The sequence below is a fragment of the Chrysochloris asiatica genome, unplaced genomic scaffold (genome assembly GCF_000296735.1).
Source record: "Chrysochloris asiatica unplaced genomic scaffold, ChrAsi1.0 scaffold00078, whole genome shotgun sequence".
Lineage (NCBI taxonomy): Eukaryota > Metazoa > Chordata > Mammalia > Afrosoricida > Chrysochloridae > Chrysochloris > Chrysochloris asiatica.
Window position 1 is genome coordinate 7,131,471 of NW_006408596.1, and position 6,077 is coordinate 7,137,547.

A 6,077-nucleotide genomic window follows, 5' to 3' on the forward strand; every position below is an offset into this window, starting at 1 on the left:
AGGTTGCCTAATTAGCCAAGAGACTCAGACTCTGAGGACAGTTGTTTGGGGACAGAGCTCCAGATTGCTTGTCCTGACCTTGGAACGTGTAGAGGGCAGAAACTGTTTGTCAGCTGTACCCTGGCATATGGCAGGTGCAGCATGAGCATGGAGCAGTGGGGTTCAGGGGTTCCTGCTGATGTTGTCCTCCTCCAGTTCCAGGAGGGGCCTTCCTCCTTGACCCCACAGAGTGAGAAAGTATCCCCAGCAGTGGTATGCCTGCCTTGTATGAGATTGTCATTGTTAGTTGTCATCAAGTGGAGGCGATTCCTGGATAGTGTACAACTGCTCCATAGGGTTTCCAGTTTGGGAAACAATTGCCAGGCTTGTCTTCTGAGGCACCTCTGGAAGGGTTTGAACTAGAAGCTTTGCAGCTAGCAGTTGAGCGTCTACCCATTCTTACTACCTGGAGACTCCTGAAGATATACTCCATGGCTCTAAATCCAGTTTCCAAACAAACCTGTAGAGGGCTCCCTGTGCACACGTGGGGGACATCCTTGGCAATGTTTTGGGGCATTGAGGCTTGTGGTGCTGTTGCCATCTGCCCTGGCTCTGTTGGGCTAGATTCCCAGGGTCCCAGAGTATCTATTTCAGGTAAATACAAATCAGTCTGAAGTGGCTGCCTCCTGCCCCTCACCAAAGACTTTTGGCATAACCACCTGGGCCTAGAGAAGGAGGCATCCCCGGCCCCTGATCAGTTCCCCTCCGAAGCTTGTCATCTGCCCATCTCACTGATTTAGCGCTGGATTTAGTGGGATGTTTCCAGGTCCTGCACAGGGTCTTGTCTTGTTTCAGTTTCCCTTACCCTCCTGTTCCTGTGCACTCTGAGCCCCTCCATATAAGCCCTGTCAGCTGGCGTGAGAGTCTGAGCTGTCCCTGGATGCTGGCTAGATCAGGGAAGGCTGGCTTTTCCTCTGCTGGTTTTCTCTTGTGGTTTCCCAGTGTGACTCTGGTTAGCCAAAGCCGGGAGAGCTGTGGTTTCAATCCACTCCCTCCCTGGCTGAGAAGAAGATCCGGGCTGCTGGGGGAATCGGCCTTGCCCACCTACCCAGCCAGGAGTGAAGACTGCCAGACCTGGCACGAGGCATCCACCCCTACCACGACCTCGGGTCAGCTCAGCGGGCCACCAGGGCAGTCGATGTGGGGAGCACATCCCTCAGGAGCCAGAGATGAGATGCCTAAGACCACTCCTGATTCAGGAGGTGCTGACAGTCTGTGGTGACACCAGCTGTCATGTGGCCCCAGGATCAGGATCGGGAGAGTCTGAGTTCTGCAGACTAAGAAGGCCCAGGGTGGTGGGGAGGCATCTAGGGAAGGGGGGGTGTCATGGAGGATGGGTGGCAGAGTGCTCTGGGTGCAGCTGGCTCTTCTCAGGGCTCCTTACCATCCAAGACAGTGACTCCAAATTGTGCCCTGCCATGAGATTCTCCACAGGGACTAGGGTGTGTGCAGCTCCCTGGGGTGGCTGTGTGTGCTCAGGAAAGCAGATGGAAGCAGATGTGAGTGGGGCTGAGAGTTTCAGCCCCCCTCCCTAACTGCCTTCCAGTTGAATTGATTACGACTCAATATACGGTAGAGTAGAACTGACAGCCACAGCTTTCTCCCTCAGAGTGGCCAGTGGGTTTGAACCACTGACTTTTAGACTTAGCAGCCCAATGCTTAACCCACTGCATCAGCAGTCTCCTTCATCTTGAGTCCACTTCAGCTGCTTATATAAAAATTAAAAGCAAATTGTTTTATGTAGTATATTACTCTCGCTACCCAGAGACTGGAGGCCTCCCTTTTCGATAAGGCTGAGAACCACTGGCCAGACGAGGTTTAGCATTGTGTCACCTGTGCTGACTTGGAGGTCGACAGAACCCCAGGACCTGCTCGTTTTTGACCCAGTAGAGTAAGCACCTGCCAGGGTGACCCTGTGGCTGGCAAGTCCAGGCCACGTGTCCCTGTGCTCTCCCTGAGTGCTGGTGTGGTCCGTCTCTCGGACCCCCATTTGTCTGTCTGTCTTCAGATGGTTCTCTCCTTGTCTCTGTCCTGAAAGAGCTGCCCAGTGTCCCCCTCCCCTCCCCCGCCGTGGTCCCAATAAGACGACTATGTGGCCTCAGCTATGTTGGGGCTGCCCTGTAGAGCCTCAGGTGGGGGCCTTGGCCAGCATGCAGGTGGAGCACACCTGTACAAGGTAACTTCTTAGGGCTCTCACACCACCCACCCTCAGTGCCCCAGGACTCTGCAGGAGGTGGGGCATGAGAACAAGAGGGAGACAGAGAGGGGAAGAAGGGACTGAGAGCAGACCTTTCCTGGGTGGGTCTTCCAGGAGGCCATGGGACCAGGAGACATCCTCCCTCACCCTCACCCTGTGGCTGTCATGGGATAAACACATGAACTTTGTGATCCCGCAGAGCTGTCTGGGTGTGACTGCTGGCTGCTGAGTGCAGTCATGGATGCCTCTAAGCCTCAGTTTACTTGTCAAGTGAGGTGCTGGGAGGCCCGATTCTCAGCAGATGCTCATTAGGGCCATTGCACACCTCTCTGCCCCCTTTCTGACTCCGGTCTCCCGGTCCCTTTGGGGCTACTCTCTCCTGGGCAGGCGGACCAGGGTATTGCTGCTCTGAGCTCGGGCAGCCTCTTGTGGCAATTACGGGTTCAAAGCCCCCTAGCTCTCAGTCACAGGGACTCTTTGGCAGCAGGTATGGGGTGGGTGGGGGTGGGGGGCTGAGACCCTGAAGCATTGCTCTTTTGTCTTTGCTCTTGCCAGGGAACCAGCCAGAGATTTCTGGGCTTGGAATGGACCCGAGGCGCAGGGAGTGAGGTCAATGGTTTACTCAGCAAGATGGCTTGAGTTAGGGATGGACCTGTCACAGCTCCCAGAATTCCTGGCCATGGGCCCTGGCTGCAACACCTCCCCTTCCCGCTCTTCAGGGAGATGATGGAAGGCATGGTGTGGATTTATTTATTGAGGGTCCCTCTGTCAGAGCGGGAGGCAGGAGGAGCAGGCTTATTTTGTCCCCCGCCACTGTGATGGTTGTGCATCCCAGGGCTCACTAAGTACCCGAGGAAACCAAAGCCCAGAATGGTCACAGTGGTACTTAATGTCTCCCAGGCTAGTGTGTGATCAGTTTGAAGCCAGAATTCCTTACTGATGGGAGCCCATCCACTGAGCCTCACTGCCTAGCAGCCTCACCTGTGGTGTGGGCAGGGGTGACTTATGTGTGCATAGAGGTGGCTTTATGGGGCTACTTAACACGGGGTTCACCAAACACCTGGTGTGTATGCAGCATCGCAGTGAACCCTCTCATTTTATCTTGTCGTTTACATCTTACATCTGACCCCATGATGTAGCCTGGCTGGTTTAAATTGAAACCAGTGGTTTACATGTCTTACTACTGAGTAAACTTGATGATTCCTTGGAAGGTGTTTGGGTTTGTCCTGGGGTGGCTTCCTGTGTGCCTGGTCTCCATCCAGTCTCTGGAAGGGATAGATACCCCAATGGGGACTGGAGAACCCATTAAAAGATGGTGGTGAGAAGCAAGCACGTTCAGTTTGGGATTAAAAGTCCCAGTTGCCCTAGAGTTGGTAGGCTTGGTGACCTGTGTGTGTCAGAGTAGAACGATGTTCCCTAGGGTTTTCTTTTGTTGTTGTTCTTACTGTTTTCTTGTTTTAATTTTATTGTGATTGGGTGAAAGTTTACAAATTAGTCTTCCATCAACAATGCGTACACATTTTGTTTCATGACATTGATTGCAACTCCCCACAGTGTAACAGCTTTCTTCCCACTTCCTTCCTGCCTTTGCTGTTCCCATTCCTCCTTCTGAGCCTTGTCCCTGAACATGCGCTCCCCTTTGGTTTCATACACTTAGTTGTGCAGCACAGGGTTTTCAGTGACTGATTTTTCCAAAGGAGCTCACCAGACCTCTCTTCTGAGGTTCCGCTGGGTGGACTTGAACCAACAATCTTTTGGTAAGCAGCCGGTCATGCTAACTGTTGGCACTAACTGGGAAAATGGATGGGGGAGCTCCTTTTGGCTTGAGAAGCAGCTTTGGAATGAGGGCCCAGAGAGGAGGAGGTTGGGGTCACATTTCCAGTGACTCAGGACTCAGAATCCCATTCCCATCCCTCAGGGAGAGGCTGATGGGTGGGTAAGTTTTGTGACTAGTACACATGCACACCCATTCAGCCTTATAGAAGAGGCCTGGTTGGGAGTGGGGCAGGGAATGGGTGCTACGGAGACCCAGCACTGGGGTCCTGTCCACAAAGACTTTGTAGTCTAGCAGGAGAAACAAGAGCAAAGCATCACCACAAAAAAGGTGTGGCTCCTAGAAGCTCAGAGTGGTGGAGTTGGGGGAGCCCAGAGCAGGAGGCTGTAGGGACCAAGCGTGATTGTGGCTGTTGTCATTGACTCGGTTCTGACCCATAGCAACCCTGTGTAGGGTTTCTAAGGAGCAACAGGTGAGCTTGAACTGTCGACCTTGCAGTTCAAACCAACTTTGCAGTCCAGTGCATGAACCACAGTGCCACACCAGGATTCCATTGTTGTTGAGTGTCATCAGATCAATTCCGACTCATAGCGACCCTGTATAGGGTGTCCAAGGAGCAGCTGGTGGGTTTCACCTTGTGATTTGTGGTCCAGTGCTTATCCTACAGCATCACACCAGGAACTGATGTAGCTAACAAGGTAATCAAAAGAGAGAGGCAAGCCTTGGGGAGAAGAACTGGGTGAGACTTAGAGACCAGTTCGATGCAGGAAGGGAGAGGAGGGTTGAAGCCCTGGTGATTCTTTTAGAAGAACCGGGAATCCTGATGGGAGTAAGCCAGTGGAAGTGGCCTGCCCCCGCCCCCCCCACCAAGGTCTCTCCAGTGGGTATTGGGGGCTCTGCTCAGGCTAGTGACTGACCAGTCCTGAGAAACCCACCAAGTGCTCCAAAGGACCAAACTGTCAAACCTGCTGTCCAGGTCTCTGCATGGCAGTGATGAGAAAGGGTGAGGGGGCCCCAGAAACCACCCTATCTGCCACTGATCACCTGACTGCCCACATCCGGGATTCTGGGAGTGAATTGGAGCAGATTTGGAATAGCTTGGAATTTTTCTAGCATGTGGACCACCTAAACTCTAGACTATGGGTCTTGTAGTACATAAACCCCGTTTTTCCCATTGTAAGACTGTGAAATGGACTTGGAGTGGAGTGTGGACTTGATCTTGAAAGTCCAGAATGACCCAAGAGCTTGGTGAAATGTCTAGGGTGTCCTGGGCCCTTGGGGGAAGGGATAAGTGCTGGACAGCCTGGACAGGCCTCTGGCTATGGCTGAGGGCAGGCCTGTGGAGGTGGCCCACCTGCCACTGCCTAAACTCCCGGGAAACCTGGGTAGAGAGGCCCTGCCTGACCCCTAGGGTGACCTCTGGTGTTGCATTACAGCGTTTATTCTCTCAGTTCTCTGGTTACCTGGGCCTGGGCCCTTGGGCACAAGCCAGGCACCCAGTCAAGATAGCAACCCGTAGGCATGCCCCACCTAGGTTGTGTCAGGCTTTGCAGGAAGGGACCAGTCAGCAGACAGGAAGCCACCCCCAACCCCATGACACTGGAGGGAGCCCCAGAAAGACACACGCCTTGGTGACCAAAGGACAATCCCACCTCCCCGCAGGCCTTTGGGCCTGCTCTCAGGCTTCCTGTGAGTTACCCCCAGCCCACACTTCCTTGGGGCGGGAGTTTAAGATTGTTCCTGTTGAGTGAGTGAGGCATGAGTCAGCGAAGGAAGGAAAGAGCCACGGCTGAGTCTTCCTAACCTCCAGGCATGGCTATGAAATATTTAAATGACACTATAGTATTGATTGGGGCATATCCTTCCCCTGAGGGGGTCAGATCCTGTCTGGGATTCAGACTGTAGTGATTGCTTGGATTAGCAACTCCCAAGAGCTGTCAGGACTACTATAAATCTCTCCTAGAAAGGCATTCTCTCCTCCCCAGAGCCTACTACCAGGAGTTGGGGACAGATTTCACCTGGAGAAGTCAGAGTTCTGTGGATGAGTAGCCATCTGGCCTGGAATTG